This window comes from Lactuca saligna, chromosome 9, assembly GCF_052625555.1.
Source record: "Lactuca saligna cultivar CGN05327 chromosome 9, ASM5262555v1, whole genome shotgun sequence".
Classification (NCBI taxonomy): Eukaryota; Viridiplantae; Streptophyta; class Magnoliopsida; order Asterales; family Asteraceae; genus Lactuca; species Lactuca saligna.
The window spans coordinates 75,899,828-75,921,601 of NC_136425.1; the positions used below are offsets into that span (position 1 = coordinate 75,899,828).

The window sequence follows — 21,774 nt, forward strand, 5'->3', positions numbered from 1 at the left end:
ATAGCTTCTCAAGTGTGTCCTCAATGGCTTCATCGCTCAATTTCTCACTTCCACCTTTTATAAATAAATATATTCAGAGTCTTGAAAGTAGGGATATAGCAATCTATAAAGAACAAAGTGAATAGGATTATATCACTGACAAATATTTTAGTGATTGCATTGTTTCAACCTCTGGTGGAATATTTCCAATCAATTTATTATCCCTTAGATCCGGTACGTCCAACATGTTGAGTTTGCTAATCTCTTTTGGAATAACTCTAGAAAAATGGTTATGTGAGAGAACACTGGAAAAACAAAAAATTAGAAAATGTTTCAAGTCTCTCAAATCAATTCTCTTATTCTCCCTCTGTTAAAATATTCAAAACACATACTAGCATAATCGTTTATCTTTAATCAAATGTCTTTTATACCCCTTCTGTGACATCCCCAAAATCACGACCAGAAAAGACCGATTTTGTTTATGCTTGTTTGAAAATCAGAGTAATATTTTACATAAAAGTGTTGCGGAATTTGTTCCCAAAATAAAAATATGATAAAGATTTATCAAAGCATTTCCGTAGAAATGTATTTCATTAAAAAGACTCGGGATGTTTACCGTTGTACTACTATTGACGAGACCTCCGATTCTTGTTTAGGTTGTGTCGGCTAAATATCGCTCGATCCTAAATTCGAGTATTTAGTTGTCTATTGCTCCGCTAAAACTTAGAAAAATCATAACTTCCTCATACGAAGTCAGATTTGGACGTTCTGTTTATCAAAATTCTCGGCTTAACCAATACTATGACTTTTGTTTCGATTGTTAAGGCTAAAAAGCACTTTATCGTAAGTTCACTTTTTACGCTTCCCGGTGTCGGTTCTGTCACAAAACTTCGACAGGTCATAACTTCTTCGTTATAACTCGGATTTCGGCGTTCTTTATATCTCCGGAATCCTTGTTTCGGCCACTACAACTTTCTTAATAGATATCGGTTTTTCTAGTATTTATTTTCAATGCGTATTTTCATTATTAATTAATTAAATCATAATAATTAAGCAAATAAGCATACAATTCACATGATATTCACATAATTCCTCTTTATTACTTCAAAATGAGTTACAAAGGTTGACCTAGACTATTACAACATTATTAATGCTTTTAGCCCAGAAACACGGGCGTTACACCTTCATAATTGGAAGAAAAAAATAGTGGGTAAGAATTAGAACTTTACACTTACAGATGTCTCAAGTGAGTGAGATTCCCTAACTCAGGTGTGAGTACTCCTTCCAAAGATAGCACTTTAAAATCACTTCAAGAAAAGGACATAATAACATCAAAAATCGATTGTTAGTCAAATGTCTATAGAATACCCAATTTAGAATAAAAAAATAAAGAAAATCCTATGGTCTTGTGGATCAAATTCAAAAAATCAACAACGATTTATGATCATATTGATTGGATGAAAAAGTATCTTGTAACTTCACAAATGAAGAACATTGAAAACACATACTTCCATTTATTTACAGAGTATGCACATTGCCAACGACACACTGAACATAGGACCATGAGCATGGATCATTGTCATCCACATTCCAAGTTGCAAAGAATCCATATGGATCATGAGATACTCTTTAAAATCCAATAATGCCAATCCTACTTTTGTTCATAAATGATACAAATAGTTGAAACACATACTTTGATATACTTAAACTGATTAAAAAGTATAAATAAGCATACCTTCGGGATTCAGGGAAGAACACCCATGAGCTAGAACAAGAATCAAAAGTGGAAAATAAGAATATTGGATTTCATTTGTTGTCATATACCCCCCATTGTACTCGAAACCATAGGTTGTGATTGTGGAGGCAGCAGCTATTTCTGCCACCACACACCTGTCTGAATGCGCCAGCTTTCTTTTCCTACAAATCACTAGTAGTCCTCTTCAAGTTAATGATCAAATGGGGGGTTTTCATTTTCCTAGGGTTTTCGATCGCACCATAAATGAGGGCACGAAGGGCAATTAAAGCTTATATCAATCTTCTATTTTTTTTTTCAGTTGATTTATATCTCTCGTGTACAATGTATATACTAAACAAAGGAAATGTTGGTGAAAATATAATACACCTAGGTAAGTGAGAAGAAGATGATGATGATTGGTGGCACGATTAAGATGAGAAGATAAAAACATAAATGAAGAATATCTTAAAAAACGAGAATAAAATTTGTCACAGATTGCTCAAAATTGTTGCCCAAATCACATTGATAGAGCCCTAGAATAGAGGAGTAACAGATGGACCAATCCTCTTACGTCAATCGAAAGACGATAGTATGGAAGCCACCTTCGTCACCGGTGTTTCCTTCACTAAAATTGCAAGAATGAGATATGATTGTTTCTACTGGAAGGGGTGAGGAGGTGTGGTAATGGCAAAATACGGTCTTCGCTTGGAGGATAAACACTGCAGAGTAAATTGTTGGAGGAGAAGACACTGGGACACCAATTGCAGAGATTCTTACACCAAACTGGCTCTGTGCGATTTTACGATAGATAAGGTGATACAGAGGAGAGAGTGCAAAAGTGGGGCTCAGATCAAGGAATTGATCAACATCTTGAGTTTTAGACAACTGCGAGAAAGGAACATGAACAAATAAAATGATTCAATGAGATTGTTTTCCCCCTTTGAAATTCTTGGGGACCTAATGAATACGAAAATGGTGATGATATTAGGATTTTTTGGGTATTGATAAGTGAGAGAGAGAAGAACTATGGAAATAAGGCAGAGGATAAAATGGCGGCCATTCAAACTTTTGGAATTTTCATAGGTGCACTCCGTGTTTTCAAACTCATATAAAGCGACATCTCTACACGACACTCATTTTAACATAGGTGCGCTCCGTGTTTTCAATTTTTTTATTGGACACTAATTTTAGTGCACGCAAAAATGCGTGTCCTCTATCCTTCATTTTTTTTTAAAAACGGACGTTATTTTTAGGATGCACAAAAATACGTATCGTAAATCACCGTGTGCCATTGTTTGCGCGCCATTAAAGGGCAGTTTTCTAGTAGTGACCACCGATAGGTTTTGAGCATTACAACATTCCTATGATGCACATGCAACCCTAATGCTTTGGATCTAGGTTTTTCTCAAGTTATACATACAAATTAACTATCTAAAATAATACCTTAGATCTAGCATACATAATTTTGAAATTCATATATACAAAAGTGTGACAACCTGAAATTTTCATTTGTACGAACATCATCTATTCAATAGAAGCTAGTCCAATTTCTGTAAATTTCAGACTTGTCCGAACAAGTTTGTGTACATTAGGGTTTACGTTTCTGGACATATCTGGAGAATGAATGCTCCTATGATCGTGAAACTTGAACACTGAAAGTTTCACAATATTATAGTCCGAATCCCGGAATAAAAATATTTTCTGTCAAAATATTCCAGGACTATAAATAGTTTTCAGAACTAAATTAGTTCATTATTTACAATTCCAACTAGAGAAAAGCCAATTCTCTCTGACGGATCTTCGGGTTTTCATCCCGGATTGTGAGTCTGCTTTCCTAAACATGTTTTAATGCTTCCTATATGCCTTATAACATCATTTAATGTCCAAAATCAACAAGATTAGAGGATTTTACGGCCAAAGAACACCTAGGCCGTAAACCCCTTTCAAATGGGCAAACAAGCCCTATCTTGCCTCCTTGAGCTTTGAGACTTTAACCACTAGTTATTGTGCTTGTTTTGGACATAAAAACACTTCCAAATGAAAGAGTTTTAGGAGTTTAAGGCCAAGGAAAGGATCTTGGGCCGTAAACCCCCTTTTCTTGTGTAAAAATCATTCCAAGCACACCTAAGGCCTTAAGACAAATTACCTTGCATACTTGGGACTAGAATGGAGAGTAGAACACATCAAAACAACTCCTTGAAAAGAGTTTACGGCCAATGAACACATCTTGGGCCGTAAACTCCAAGTGATGCCCTAAATGTGTGCATCTTGTCCCCATAAGCCTTAGATAAATTCATGGAAGCCATCCTTGATGTTTAAAAGCCTCAAATCAATTTAATTCCAAGAGTTTACGGCCGTAAACTCTAGGGTGAATGCCTTTAGGCCGTAAACTCCCATATGGAGTGTTCTAGAGCCTTAAACTACTTCATGTGTTATTCCAACAAAGCTAGGAGTGAGCTAGGACCAAGATAGCACCATAAAACACCCAAAACCAACCTTTGAGGAGTTCACGGCTATAAACCCATGAGTTTACGGCCGTAAACTCCAAGATGTGGGGTTTGTTGGGTGGTAAACTCCTATACAAGGCCATTTGATGTTTCAAACCCTTTTGCCTTGTCCCGTAACAACTTAGATGCAACCATTTGAACCTTAAACACTCGTAAGAGTGCTTACATGTTCCTAATTGTATTAACTTACTTTGTTAAGTTATTATGTGGCTAATTAGTTATATATATGCTTATTATATGATAACTAGGCTCGTACGTGTGAACAAGTCTCCGTTTGACACTTAGCACGGTACCCGATACCTCAATTCAAGCGACTCACCACATGTGAGTTCATACCCCTTGAATCAACCTTTGAAATGATTTTAAATGTTTTAAACACTTTATGGGGGGGGATACAAGTCAAATACTTATAGTTATTGCTTCAATCACATGTGATTGCCTTTAATCACATGTGATTAATAACTAGGAAAACAACGATTTTTACTAATGTTCAAACTGTTTATCAAACTGTTTCACTTCAAACGTTTTACAAACTCTTTTTACTTATCAAATGCTTTTATTAAACTTTGTTCTACTTCTTATAAATTGCATGCCCATATACGTATAGATGTATAAATAATGTTTAAAAGGCTTAGGAAAGCCACCTATCCTATTTCCTTTTCCTCGATTTGGATGTGGTCTGGTGGAGCTTCGGGTGACCATCCGAAAGTCGTTTCAACATTAGTTATATATCATATATACATGTATAGACATAAAAGTACTTCCATACTCTTATTTATCAGTACATCAATAGTTAGTTACCATCGGGGTAACGCAGTACAATACATATACATATACTAGAAACAATACATATACAATGATACTAGAAACAATACATATACAATGATACTAGAAACAATACATATACAATGATACTAGAAACAATACATATACAATGATACTAGAAACAATACATATACATATACTAGAAACAATACATATACAATGATGCTAGAAACAATACATATACATATACTAGAACGAGAAACAGTACGTATACATGAATACTTTATTATGGTGATTTAAATCGGAGCATGACTTAACGGTCATGGCTCGAGTTGTAGCCAGAATTCTCTTGAAGGGAGAGCGTTAAGTTTGCGTATAGATCTATACTGGATTGACAATCCTACACCTTGCTGCTAGCTACAGCCGGACCTGCAGGTCTGCGGGTGCCAAACGTCATTCCGTTATTACGACCATTCATTTGTCGTTGTTACTAGTCGATAGTATGGTGCAATTTATCACGTAATGCCTTAATATAAATCCGGTTTAAGGTAGTTAGTACCGTAGTAGTTCTTAAAACACAAAGGCTACAGTACTACATTAATTTACCCATTACATATTTTAGTGATAACCTCACTTACACGTTTGTGTACAAACTATATTTTGATAAATGATAGTTACATTTGGGAAATTACACACTTTTACATTAAGCGAACATACAAAACAGTTAAACCTTGGTAGAAGGCTTCTTTAATAGAAAATATAGGTTTTTCTGAGAGATTCAAACTTTTACAAACGATTGCAAACTTTTACATACATTTTACAAACTTATACTTGATACAGATTCAAACATTTTTGAAGAACAACTTCTGACACTAAAATACTTATGAACTCACCAGCTTAATGCTGATAAACTCTTTCATAATAACTTGTATTCTCAGGTCGTTAGTAGACAGGTACCGAGACCAGCTTTTGAGAAGATGGAGCGCATTCAAGACTCATCTTATTATTTTGATATACGTTATTTTTGGTGTCTATAATGTACAGAACACGCTTGTATTAAAATTATATATATTTAATGCAATGGATGATGTTGTTTGCTTATTGACATTTACTGTGTTGTGATACTTACATGACGTCCTCCGCCCCAGAACGTTTCCGCCGTTCTTGGTTTTGGGGTGTGACAGATTGGTATCAGTGCATTGTTTATAGTGAATCAATTATATCAACCCATAAAAGATATACTAAACTATAAACCCATTTGGGATTAAAACACTCTGACCAAGAGTCTATACTTAAAATACTAAAATATTTAATTAAGTATACTAGTCTACATTCATACTAAAACCAATGTCACAACGACAAGAACAAAAGTATTACGATTGTTAAATATCACAAGTAAGCTCGGGGATATATGGTCAGCCCTGGGAATGGCATAGCCTGATCAACTATGCTGGTCCGAGGAGTGATTAGCATATGCCCTAGAATGGTTGTGATGTGTTAACAAGTCTAAAAACTTACCAACAATACCACAAGAAGATTCAATAGAACTTAAACTTAAAATACTATAGGAGTATTTTGTACTACCAACTACTTGTATACTATATCTTTATACCCCTCTTCTCGCGTAGATTTAGATGGCTGGATTCCATCACGGCGACCCGTACTTTCCAAATGAAGGTAACGCAGGATGGCTCGAAGCAGAGTCTGACGATGAACACCCAATTCCATTGGATGATCATCAAGCTGAAGGCTTCTCAGATGGATCAGACTCTGAGCCGGAAGTCAACAACTTACCTCTAGTAGGTCAAGCCCCGAACAACAACCCTCGACCAGCTTTTCTAGGTCCCACTCCCTTGTGGGTAGATAACTTGAATCGCTGGAGTGACGAACAGGGTCAAACCTTACCATAATTTGGGGACCGAACCTTTTACAACGACAGTGATGGTGGCTCTGCTGACCGAGCTCTACCTGTCCTTATCCGTAGGATATCTCGTAATGTCGAGCAAGGTCGAGCAGCCATCGACCGAGTCGTGGAGATTGATGCCAACTCTGGTGTCAACACAGTCCGCATTCACCGTCTCGAAGAAGATATGGAACGGACCCGGAGAACCAATGAAACTCTGCAGCAACGTCTGGTTGCCTCTCAAGCTGAGGTCATGGAACTTCGAGCTCGTCAAAGAGCTCATGAACGACACCTTCAAGAGGTGGTACGTCAAATGAGAGACCTCAGGGTTCTCCCGAGGAATACTCATCGCCGTTAGATGATGTCTAGTACATCATTATCTTTTGGGTTAAGGATTAGTCTTTTAACATCTGTGCTCTAAGTAGCACTTATCTGTAAAATATTCCTAACTTTCAGTACACTAACTAGGAATCTAGGAACTGTCAAACTTTCTGTATGGTATGATGTAAGACCTACTGTTAGGTCAATTTTCATTGAACTCGTTACATCAGTAATACCAGTATTATTTGACAACTACCTACTCTGTGGGATAAATCTTTGCATTTGGGTTTTCTTACACATCATTCTGGTTATGAACACAAACACTCATTCAATTGTTGGGCTATGGTTAGTTAGTCCATGTGTCATTCGCACATTTCTTACAAATTGATTCTTACCACTTTTCTCATCTTTATAAACTTATAGTTGAAAGATGCCTCCTCGTAAATCTCCCAGGGCTAGGAATAATCATGTGCCTCCACCGCCTCCTCCACCTGCAGTCATCGATACTGCCGCTCTGAATGCTGCAGCAGTGGCAACTGCCATGGCTCAGTATCACTCATCGGATGCTAGCAGAGGTGGAACCCCGGTTAACTCCATTCCGGTGGAAACTCCTGTGCACTCGAGAGAGTGCTCTTACAAGGATTTCACCAACTGTAAGCCGAAACCCTTCCATGGGACCGGCAGAGTCATTGCCCTTTCGCAATGGTTCGAGAAGACTGAATCAGTCTTCGAAATCTGTTCTTGCCCTGCTGCATGCAAAGTCAAATATGTCGCATGCACCTTCGAAGGGAAGGCACTGACGTGGTGGAACAGCCACGTTAAATCTCTAACTCTCGTCGTGGCCAACGACATAGGCTGGGATAAGATGAAAGACCTCATGATTGAGGAATACTGCCCGAGGGGCGAGATCCAAAAACTGGAACAGGAGCTTTGGAGCCTGACCATGAAGGGCACCAACATTATCGCTTACACTGCCCGGTTTAGCGAACTGGTGGCCCTCTGCCCGAATATGGTTCCCACTGAAGGGAAGAAGATTGAAAGGTACATATGGGGGCTAGTTCCTCCGTATCAGGGGAATGTCTTAGCATCCAACCCCGCTACCTTTGACAGTGCCAAGCGACTGGCACAGCGACTCATTGACCATGGTGGCAAAACCCCTACAACCACAACAACCCTAGCCATCTCAGAACCATCCAAACCCGCTGACACCAAGCAGAAGTTCTGGGATGACAAGAAGAGACAGCGAGCTGCCAAGAAGCAGCAAACTGTGGCTGTACATGCCGCAGTAACCCCTGCTGCTACTGCACCGACGAAGCAGTATGCTGGAAGTTTGCCGAAGTGCAACAAATGCAACTTCCACCACAACGGCCCCTGCCGTGAAATGCAGTGCTCTAACTGCAACAGGAAAGGACACACCGTCCGTTTCTGTAAATTTTCGGCGCAACCAATCACGCAAGTCCCTGGCCCTGGCGCGAGCCCAACTTGTTATGGATGTGGCGAAACAGGCCACTATAAGAGGGACTGCCCTAAAGCGAGGAATACTGGAGGAGCAGGGAGGGTACTAGCTATAGGCCACGGGGAAGCAGTCGCTGACCCGACAGTGGTGACTGGTACGTTCCTCCTCGATAACTCCTATGCATGCATTCTGTTCGATAGTGGAGCGGAGCGAAGCTTCGTAAACCACAAATTTGCTCGCATGATTAAACCACAACCACACGCACTTAAAGAACAATTCACAGTAGAAATGGTTAACGGCAAAACAGAAAACACCGGTAGCATATACTTAGGGTGTATCCTAACCCTAGATAACCATTCATTCCCAATCGACCTCATGCCGGTCTCAATAAAAAGTTTCGACGTCATCATCGGCATGGATTGGTTGAGTCTACATCGCGCCGACATCATGTGCTTCGAGAAAGCAATCCGACTAAACCTTCCGTCTAACGAAACTCTTATAGTCTACGGCGACAAACCTGGTGCGAGTCTTCGCATTATATCAAGTATTCAAGCACATCAATATCTGCGCAAAGAATACCATGCATTCCTTGCTCACGTCGTCGACACGAACTTCGAAACGAAAGAACTCAAGAACATTCCAGTAGTGAGCGACTTTCCCGACATTTTCCCAGAAGAACTACCTGGATTACCTCCGCAACGACAGGTCGAATTCCGTATCGACTTAGTCCCAGGAGCTACCCCAGTAGCCAAGTCTCCCTACCGATTAGCACCAGCAGAGATGCAAGAATTATCTGGTCAACTTAACGAACTACTCAGCAAGGGCTTCATAAGACCAAGCTTCTCACCTTGGGGAGCACCGGTCTTGTTTGTTAAGAAGAAAGACGGATCATTCCGTATGTGTATCGACTACAGGGAACTCAACAAACTGACGGTCAAAAATCGTTACCCTCTACCTCGCATAGACGATTTATTTGACCAACTGCAAGGGGCGAACTATTTTTCTAAAATTGATCTAAGATCCGGATATCACCAGTTACGAGTACTAGAGGAGGATGTTCCAAAGACAGCCTTCCGAACTCATTACGGACACTACGATTTCGTGGTGATGCCATTCGGATTGACCAATGCGCCAGCAGTTTTCATGGACCTGATGAACAGAGTATGCCAACCTTACTTGGATCAGTTCGTCATCGTTTTCATTGACGACATCCTGATCTACTCCCGGAGTAAGGAAGATCATGGCGATCACCTCCGACTAGTTTTAGGAACTCTACGAACAGAGAAACTTTATGCGAAGTTCTCGAAATGTGAATTTTGGATCCGAAGAGTCGAATTCTTAGGACACGTGGTAAGCGAAGAGGGAATCCACGTGGACCCCTCCAAAATTAAAGCCATTGAGAACTGGTCAGCACCGAAAACGCCGACAGAAATTCGTCAATTTCTAGGTCTTGCTGGCTACTACCGCAGATTCATTCAGAACTTCTCCCGAATAGTGAAACCTCTTACAACCCTGACCCAGAAAGGCGTGGCCTTTGACTGGGAAGAGAAACAAGAGAGAGCGTTCCAAACGCTCAAACGAGCCTTGTGCACCGCGCCAATACTATCTCTCCCCGAAGGGATAGAAGACTTCGTAGTCTATTGCGATGCATCGAACCAAGGGCTCGGGTGTGTTCTGATGCAACGAGGTAAGGTCATCGCCTACGCCTCCCGGCAGTTGAAGACACACGAAGTTAACTATACGACACACGATCTTGAACTGGGAGCAGTAGTGTTTGCTCTGAAGATCTGGAGACATTACTTGTATGGAACGAAGAGCACTATCTTTACCGACCACAAGAGTCTACAACACATATTCGATCAGAATGAGCTCAACATGAGGCAACGACGGTGGGTCGAGCTACTCAGTGATTACAAATGCGATATTCGTTATCATCCGGGTAAAGCCAACGTAGTAGCAGACGCCCTGAGTCGGAAAGAATATTCTGGTCGCAAGGTCAAGTCACTATCAATAACCATCCATTCACACTTGTCTAACCAAATTCAGGCGGCCCAACTTGAAGCCATGAAACCTGAAAATGTGACGGGTGAATCCCTTAGAGGAGTGGACAAGAACTTAGAAGCCAAGGGTGACGGAGCCTTATACTTCATGAATCGGATTTGGACACCGAAACACGGTGGTTTCCGAGACCTAGTCATGACCGAGGCGCACAATACTCGGTATTCCGTCCACCCAGGTTCAGATAAGATGTATCTGGATCTTAAAAAGCTATACTGGTGGCCTAATATGAAAGCAGAGATTGCTACCTTCGTAAGTAAATGCCTTACTTGCGCAAAGGTAAAGGTCGAATACCAGAAGCCCTCTGGTTTACTGCAACAACCAGAAATTCCAGAATGGAAGTGGGAGTGGATCACTATGGATTTCATAACCAAGTTGTCCAAGACAACGGGTGGACTTGATACCATATGGGTCATCGTTGATAGATTGACCAAGTCTGCACACTTCCTACCTATCAAAGAAACCGACAAAATGGAGAAACTTACGAGAACATACATTAGGGAAGTCGTACGATTACATGGTGTACCTATATCCATTATCTCCGATCGAGATAGTAGGTTCACCTCAAGATTTTGGCAATCACTACAACATTCCCTAGGAACAAGGCTGGACATGAGCACAGCCTACCATCCACAGACTGACGGACAGAGTGAGAGAACAATCCAGACTTTAGAAGATATGTTGCGTGCTTGTGTAATTGACTTTGGAAAAGCATGGGATACTCATTTACCCCTCGTCGAATTTTCCTACAACAACAGTTATCACACGAGCATAAAAGCAGCACCATTTGAAGCTCTCTACGGCCGAAAGTGCAGATCCCCTCTGTGCTGGGCTGAGGTGGGTGATACCCAATTAGCGAGAGGGCAAGCTTCCGACAGTACTCTCACTGGTCCGGAAATCATTCGGCAAACGACAGAGAAGATCATTCAGATTCGTGAACGATTGAAAGCCTCTAGAGACCGACAAAAGAGCTACGCTGATAAACATAGAAAACCTTTGGAATTTCAAGTGGGAGACCGAGTCCTTCTAAAAGTCTCACCCTGGAAGGGCTTGATACGCTTCGGTAAGCGTGGGAAGCTTAATCCTAGGTACATAGGGCCTTTCGAGATTCTCGCAAGAGTCGGCCCTGTAGCTTACAAACTTGATCTACCCGACACACTTCGTAACGTACATTCTACATTCCACGTATCTAACTTGAAAAAGTGTCTGTCCGACGAGACTCTCGTAATCCCACTCGACGAAATCGAGATCAACGAGAGCCTCAACTTCGTGGAAGAACCTGTAGAGATCATGGACCGTGAGGTCAAGCAGACGAAGCAAAGCCGTATCCCTATCGTGAAGGTTCGCTGGAACGCCAAGCGAGGACCAGAATTCACTTGGGAACGCGAGGATCAGATGAAACTGAAACATCCTCATCTCTTCGCTTAGTTATTTGTAACTTCTTATTTGCTTAAATTCTATTTTCGGGACGAAATTCCTTCTAACGGGGGGATGATGTGACAACCCGAAATTTTCATTTGTACGAACATCATCTATTCAATAGAAGCTAGTCCAATTTCTGTAAATTTCAGACTTGTCCGAACAAGTTTGTGTACATTAGGGTTTACGTTTCTGGACATATCTGGAGAATGAATGCTCCTATGATCGTGAAACTTGAACACTGAAAGTTTCACAATATTATAGTCCGACTCCCGGAATAAAAATATTTTCTGTCAAAATATTCCAGGACTATAAATAGTTTTCAGAACTAAATTAGTTCATTATTTACAATTCCAACTAGAGAAAAGCCAATTCTCTCTGACGGATCTTCGGGTTTTCATCCCGGATTGTGAGTCTGCTTTCCTAAACATGTTTTAATGCTTCCTATATGCCTTATAACATCATTTAATGTCCAAAATCAACAAGATTAGAGGAGTTTACGGCCAAAGAACACCTAGGCCGTAAACCCCTTTCAAATGGGCAAACAAGCCCTATCTTGCCTCCTTGAGCTTTGAGACTTTAACCACTAGTTCTTGTGCTTTTTTTGGACATAAAAACACTTCCAAATGAAAGAGTTTTAGGAGTTTACGGCCAAGGAAAGGATCTTGGGCCGTAAACCCCCTTTTCTTGTGTAAAAATCATTCCAAGCACACCTAAGGCCTTAAGACAAATTACCTTGCATACTTGGGACTAGAATGGAGAGTAGAACACATCAAAACAACTCCTTTGAAAGAGTTTACGGCCAATGAACACATCTTGGGCCGTAAACTCCAAGTGATGCCCTAAATGTGTGCATCTTGTCCCCATAAGCCTTAGATAAATTCATGGAAGCCATCCTTGATGTTTAAAAGCCTCAAATCAATTGAATTCCAAGAGTTTATGGTCGTAAACTCTAGGGTGAATGCCTTTAGGCCGTAAACTCCCATATGGAGTGTTCTAGAGCCTTAAACTACTTCATGTGTTATTCCAACAAAGCTAAGAGTGAGCTAGGACCAAGATAGCACCATAAAACACCCAAAACCAACCTTTGAGGAGTTCACGGCCATAAACCCATGAGTTTACGGCCGTAAACTCCAAGATGCGGGGTTTGTTGGGTGGTAAACTCCTATACAAGGCCATTTGATGTTTCAAACCCTTTTGCCTTGTCCCGTAACAACTTAGATGCAACCATTTGAACCTTAAACACTCGTAAGAGTGCTTACATGTTCCTAATTGTATTAACTTACTTTGTTAAGTTATTATGTGGCTAATTAGTTATATATATGCTTATTATATGATAACTAGGCTCGTACGTGTGAACAAGTCTCCGTTTGACACTTAGCACGGTACCCGATACCTCAATTCAAGCGACTCACCACATGTGAGTTCATACCCCTTGAATCAACCTTTGAAATGATTTTAAATGTTTTAAACACTTTATGGGGGGGATACAAGTCAAATACTTATAGTTATTGCTTCAATCACATGTGATTGCCTTTAATCACATGTGATTAATAACTAGGAAAACAACGATTTTTACCAATGTTCAAACTGTTTATCAAACTGTTTCACTTCAAACGTTTTACAAACTCTTTTTACTTATCAAATGCTTTTATTAAACTTTGTTCTACTTCTTATAAATTGCATGCCCATATACGTATAGATGTATAAATAATGTTTAAAAGGCTTAGGAAAGCCACATATCCTATTTCCTTTTCCTCGATTTGGATGTGGTCTGGTGGAGCTTCGGGTGACCATCCGAAAGTCATTTCAACATTAGTTATATATAATATATACATGTATAGACATAAAAGTACTTCCATACTCATATTTATCAGTACATCAATAGTTAGTTACCATCGGGGTAACACAGTACAATACATATACATATACTAGAAACAATACATATACAATGATACTAGAAACAATACATATACAATGATACTAGAAACAATACATATACAATGATACTAGAAACAGTACATATACATATACTAGAAACAATACATATACAATGATGCTAGAAACAATACATATACATATACTAGAACGAGAAACAGTACGTATACATGAATACTTTATTATGGTGATTTAAATCGGAGCATGACTTAACTGTCATGGCTCGAGTTGTAGCCAGAATTCTCTTGAAGGGAGAGCGTTGAGTTTGCGTATAGATCTATACTGGATTGACAATCCTACACCTTGCTGCTAGCTACAGCCGGACCTGCAGGTCTGCGGGTGCCAAACGTCATTCTGTTATTACGACCATTCATTTGTCGTTGTTACTAGTCGATAGTATGGTGCAATTTATCACGTAATGCCTTAATATAAATTCGGTTTAAGGTAGTTAGTACCGCAGTAGTTCTTAAAACACAAAGGCTACAGTACTACATTAATTTACCCATTACATATTTTAGTGATAACCTCACTTACACGTTTATGTACAAACTATATTTTGATAAATGATAGTTACATTTGGGAAATTACACACTTTTACATCAAGCGAACATACAAAACAGTTAAACCTTGGTAGAAGGCTTCTTTAATAGAAAATATAGGTTTTTCTGAGAGATTCAAACTTTTACAAACGATTGCAAACTTTTACATACATTTTACAAACTTATACTTGATACAGATTCAAACATTTTTGAAGAACAACTTCTGACACTAAAATACTTATGAACTCACCAGCTTAATGCTGATAAACTCTTTCAAAATAACTTGTATTCTCAGGTCGTCAGTAGACAGGTACCGAGACCAGCTTTTGAGAAGATGGAGAGCATTCAAGACTCATCTTATTATTTTGATATACGTTATTTTTGGTGTCTATAATGTACAGAACACGCTTGTATTAAAATTATATATATTTAATGCAATGGATGATGTTGTTTGCTTATTGACATTTACTGTGTTGTGATACTTACATGACGTCCTCCGCCCCAGAACGTTTCCGCCGTTCTTGGTTTTGGGGTGTGACAAAAAGGGTTGGAGGATTATCTCACTTCTTATATTGTAATAACAAGAACAATCCTTGCTTGATCTTCACTTCTGAAAGCCTAGTGCCCTAAGTGTTACACCTCTAATGGAGTCACAAACACTCAATGCAAAGAATGACTTGGAGAGAGGTAAAATAATCGGCTAGGCAATTCCTAGAAGCTTAGGGACGGTTTCCTTAGGGTTTAAAGGGTTTATATAAGCCTAGGTTGTTTAGTCTTGAAACTGGACTTGAATAAGGAAACCCTAGTTCCTAACATAAGCCCAAAGCAACCCATGGACCTCCATAAGATGCCTTGGACGAAATCTTATAAGCCCAAGCTATAAATTTCGTCTACTACCATCAAGAAGTCCATAGGCCCAGTTTTACAACTATCAATGATTTGCAAAACACCCCTTCCATTATTAATCAGTTCCTTTAATCCCAAAATTAACATCAATTTAATTTCTGATTAATTACTAATTAATAATATGATGGGAAATCTTCAGAAAAGTACCAATATTTACGGAAAAGTTACATTTTAGTCCCAAGATTTCTTTTTTAACGAAAAAGTCCTGAAAACCGGTAAAAAATTGCAGTTTGACCCTTTTTGACCGGTTGAAACCAGTACCAAATTAATTTGGGACTCTTTCGTAATTTAACCCAAAATATTGAGACTTTTCTGAAAACAAAAATATTATGACTTTTTTGTAAATAAAGAATATTATGACTTTTCTACAAACAAAACTCTTACTATTATTATTATTATTATTATTATTATTATTATTATTATTATTATTATTATTATTAAAAATATAAATAAGAATACTATTTTTTGAACTTGTTATTATTAATATTGTTATTAATACATATAAATGCATTTAAATGAAAAATATAATATTAATGACATTATTTAAGGGTGGAGGTAGAAGAGATGGTGATGTTTTTAGCATTGAAATCATGAATGTTTGCTTGTATATTTTTACTTTGTATATGGTCATTTCATATTTGTTATTATTGTTTTCAATTCAGAATAATAATACTTAATAATTTAAAAGAATTTGCATATTTGTAAAATTGTTTATAAATAGTTTAAAATAGTAGGATTTCCACTTTGTATATAAAAATGTTTAAGGTAGAAGGATTACTTTCCAAATCCAACAGATCCACTATAAACATCTATATAGGTAGCTCATATCAAAATTCAAAATTATTAATTACAATATCTTGTTTAATAAAAAATAATAGGACATGTTTTTTGAATTAATACTTTTGAATTTTGCTTAATACTTTTGAATTATTCCTATTACTTTTTATTAAACAAGATATTGTAATTAATACTTTTGAATTTTTGTATGGGTTATCTATGTAAATGTTTGTAGCGGATTTGTTAGATTTAGTAAGTAATTCTTCTACTTAAACAATTTTATATACAAAGTGAGAAACTCTTATACCTTAAACTATTTATAAACAATTTTATAAATATGTAACTTCTTTTAAATTGTTAAGTATTAATATTTTAAATTGAAAACAATAATAACAAATGTGAAATGACCATATAAAAAGTAAAAGTATACAAGTAGACATTCACTATTTTAATGCTAAAATCATCACCATCTCCTCCACTTCCACCCTTAAACAATGTCATTAATATATATATATTTTTTATTTAAATGCATTATGTTTTAGTAACAGTATTAATAATAACAAGTTCAAAAAATAGTATTCTTGTTTATATTTTTAATAATAATAATAATAATAATAATAATAATAATAATAATATTTTTGTTTTACAGAAAAGTCATAATATTTTGGGTTAGTTTACGAAATAGTCCCAAATTAATTTAGTATTGATTTCAACCGGTCAAAAAGGGTCAAACTGCAGATTTTTGCTAGTTTTCAAGACTTTTTCGTTCAAAAAAAAAAAACTTGGGACTAAAGTGTAACTTTTTCGTAAATATTAGGACTTTTCTGAAGATTTCCCTAATATGATTTCCAAATAATATATTAATCTTATAATATATTGATAAAATCATTGTGAGTACCAATTTATTATTCATATAATAAATCCTATACTCTCTCTCTCTCCACTAGTCATCCCATCAAGTTGCATAAGTGAAGGCAACCCAAAAGGACCATGCTCATAATCAAATCAAGTACATACCAAATATAGTGATTGGATTAGACACTTAGTCCAACACTACAGACACACATGCCACTATTTCCTCCTTGGTCTTTAAAAAGAATTCAAAAGGAAGCGATCGATGATTCGAGCATTCACTAATTGGAGCCTCCAGTATCTTTCAAACTAAACAATACCGCTGACTCACAACTCGACTTCCCACTCATTCTGAAAGCCTTCCTATTATAAGGCTTCACTCATATTGAGAAAGTGCCACTTTTAGAATACGATGTTAACAATATGATTTTCTCATTTTATCTCAAGCATGGACAGCCTCAGTTCAAGATATGGAGCCTAAAGAAGATTGTTGTTGTGAAACTTTATGCTCCTTTTCCAACTGAACACTTCACAAATGTCAAATTTAAGGGATTCCGAGGAGCAAGTTGCAATGAAGATCAGTTCACACTTACTAATCTACCATGCATGAACCCAAATGATTTGGATTTCCTTGTTTCTGATTTTATTGAAAGATAAATAGAAGTATGAGCCAATTGTTGGTCATCTGAAAAGAATGTTGATTTGCTACATTCATGAAGTTGCAAAAATGGATATGGAAATAGCTTATATGTTAAAGAAAAGGCCAGTTGTGAAACCTGATGAAGAAACGATTGACTTCCAAAAGAGGAGGCTGGGTAAGATTAAGAAAGCAGATTGGAGCGTGGTGTATTAAAGACAAGAGGGTGAAAATGTTCAGAAAAGTTTGTTCTTTTTATTAGACAAACATTTATACTCCAATACTTCACTGAACAACATCATGAGCTTAACTGTAGCATGCAAAGCAAACAATGATGCGGATCTGAAATGCTTCAATGGCATGATCAAGTGGCATCTTGTGATCAGAAATACCCTTCTATTTGATGACTAAGTTGTTCAAGGTTCAGAAGAAACAACAATGAAGAATCTCCTTTCTTTATTTGACACAAATGGGAAGATTGTTGGGTTATAAAAGTGTTGTGTCAAAATGTATTGTACTTGAATAGTCTTATTTTAACGAGTTGGGCGTGTCCATCCATATTTATGTTTTGCTAGGGTTATAGACTATTTAATGTGCATGTATGTATCTTTCTAGGGTTATTGATTGTATTGTCGTATCTAGCTCTTACAAACAAGTTCACGTTGAACTCTTCGAGAGCTTTGTTAACCTAAGCATCGACACTATTTTGATATTCTCTCTGTATTTTATTTCTTGTTATTGTTTATAAAATCAAACGATCTTGTTTATACAAAATCCCAAACCACGACACCCTAAAAAGTACCTCTCATGTCGGTGTAGGTCATAACTTTCATAGAATGTCTCGACCCATGTTAGTTTTGAAATTCATCTCTAGTGAAAACTCATATACGTGGCCATGTTGAAATAGTAACAAAGCAAGTTATCATGAAATGTTACGAAAAGAAAACATAGTTTTGCTTATTATAGACTAGTATGCGTATTCCATACAAGTTCTTCGTGTTCGGGACAAATATAAACATCCCAAACTCATATTTCTAACAAAATTATGCTACATATCCACATTTTATATTAGCGTCAACCACTTAGCTATTGACAAGCACTCAAGTATTGTGTTTTGACCCTAAAAACCTTGTCCATACAAAATAAGTTCATCGTATTCTAGACAGTTTTTCCTTTCCAACTAACGTTTTTACATTATATAACTCGATAACAGAAAAACATATAAACACACATAACATACCAACACCAAAGCCTCATCATCATCATAAGTCATTTCCGTGAGGGTCCAAAATATAATTCATAGATGCGGTGGATATCACATTTTAAGAACTTATTTAGAGAGCGGCCACATCCAAATGGGTGTCCGACCAATTTTAAGTTTTAAATAACCAATTTCAGAAAAGTTTGTTATTTGAGAATAATTTTAAATATTATTAAATTTATAAATATCCTTATATTTTTTATATCTTTTCGAAAAGCACTATAAATTTTGAAATAAGATGTCGATTGTCTTTTTTTAACCAACGGTTATTACTAAATGATGCAAGTAACAAGGAGGTAAAATCCAAAATCATCGATGGCATACAAAAGCATAAGTTTACTTTCGTACAAATTTTATTGAAAGCATGAGTTTTGTTTGGTAAGATATTTCTTCCTTGGTCCCCTACTCACCAAACAATGGTGTAAATCCATTTGTATCTTTTATGGGTTAAAACAAAAATAATAAAACATCTTTTAAAATCGTATAATATACTTGGACAAAAAATTTAATGAGAAAAGAACATAATATATGAACATATGTTTTGAAAAAAGTAGTATAATATTAAATAGTTTGTAGAAGTACAAAATAGCCTCAGAAATTGAAAAGAAAATAAATATAGGTCAATTTATTTATGAGTTCATCCTTCCTTTGATAAATCAACACCATATCGTACTTCCATACGACCAACATATGGGCTATCACACATTAAAGAATCTTCTTTACAAATGACACATGCCATGTTCCTCTATTTTCAAACAAATCTAATGAAATTTTGTTTGAACCCTACAAAACATGTTATTTTTAAACTCATATGTCCATTTTGTTAAAATTCACACCTTGCAAAACATTATAAAACACTCAACGAATCAAGATACTTATAAGAACTTGTATCTATCCTATACAAACCAGTCCTTAAACTTCAATTGACCCGACCCATCTTGATCCGTTTTAAAAAGTCAAGTATTTCACCAAACCCAATTAGACCCGACCCATGAGTTAAAACCTTGACCAAATTTGAACCAATGGTCAAAAGGGTCAAATATTTAATCGGAGTCGACCCCACTTGAACTTAACCCATTACTTTAAAATCCTATTCCAAGTTTTTGACTTGCTAAGTCACACCTAACCTCAGCCAACCCGACCCGAGAATTTGCAATATCAAATTCCATCCACATGTTTTGTTGATGGTGATGTCCGATCACATAGGCTTCAATCCCAAGAAGGTCCGAATTCCCAAACGTAAAGCAATGAATTTGATCATTCCCTTTAATCAAACCGGGTACTTGAACCAATAACCTCTCACCCGATATACTCATTTCGGCGCCCCGAAACATCATGGTAACACTAGGCAACACAGGTAACCCGCCCCGTGTCTTGTCAATACGGTAACAAAGATCCATTGCACCTTGGAAAACGTAATCCGGATCCTCATAAACCCGTAAAATCGTTTTGGTTTGTTTCAAGAACTCGTTTTTCAAAGCAGTGTAAACCGGTCCAAGTAGGAAAGTAAACTGTGTACCCGAATCAACCATGGTTTGACCCGCCCCGGTATGATCAGGTACGTATACGGATTTGGGTAACGATAGAACGGTCCCCGCAACTTTAATACCTTCAAGCTGAACCGTATAAGCAACCCGGTCGAAATACGGTAACGGCGTTGACATATTGACTAACGGCGTGTAACTTAACGGCTGGAGCCAAGAAATCTTGGCATCTCCGAAAAGTAAAACTCCGGTCGAGTCCCGACTCGATATACAATACGAGAACTTCGGAAAACCCATTTGTGAAACGAACGATAAAGAACCCCGGTTCATACCTAATAACCCGGTCGTTTTCGAATCTTCATCTGGGTTAGAGCTCGAACCGGAGTCCATGCATCCGAATACAACTTTAGGAAGATCCGAATTCGTAAACCGAAAAGTTTCAAAAGCGAGATTACCTTCGACTGAAGTTGCATCCGCGTAGGAGACAATGGCGTGGCAGAGCTTTTTCGGGTCACATGAAACCGGTAGAGTGAAATCTCGGGTTCGGGTCCTGCAAGTAGGTGAGGAACAAGGAACCGGAGTGTAGGAGGTGGAACGAAGTGGGTTGTACCATAAGGGTGAAGTCGGGGTTTTCTTGCACCGGAGCCATGAGAGCTCGCTGCCGGTATCAAGAACGACGGTGACTGGCTGCGGCGGCGATCCAACGGTGATGGAAACAGTGAGAGAAACATTATGGTGGAAAGAGAGCTCGTTTGGAGGGTTTTGAAGGGACCCAGAAGGAAGTGATTGAAGCTTGAGTGGCAAGATCAAAATTTGGGAAGAAATCGAATGGAAGAATGAGAAAAACAGAAGAAAGAGATAGAAAGACGCCATTGAAGAAGAATAAGAGAGATGGGGTAAGTATATATTTATTTGTGTTATGTTTATGCGTTATGGGTTTTTGAGTTATATAGTGTAGTTTAGACAGGAGGCTATACCATGGGGAGGTGTACGTGTGTAATGGGATTTTGAGTTATAGTTCGAGGATTGTGAAAGGGGTAGGCCCCTACTAGATTTCTTTTTTCTTCCTGCCGTCGCCTTCTGGTCCATACAAGTATAAAACCCTTATGATTAATTTTCCTAATCCGAAATTAAAAAGAGATCTATTATTCTAGTAAATAAATTATGGAAAGATTTTGCATGATAAACATTAAATATAAATTGACGTTTGTTTGTAAGATTTATTGTGAATCTAGGA

At 37.7% G+C, this 21,774-nt stretch overlaps 1 pseudogene; it reads right to left on the minus strand.

Moving 5' to 3' along the window:
* Positions 1–19,651: 19,651 nt before the first annotated feature.
* LOC145017559 (aspartic proteinase PCS1 pseudogene) lies at positions 19,652–21,469 on the minus strand (annotated as a pseudogene).
* Between the last annotated feature and the right edge of the window lie 305 nt (positions 21,470–21,774).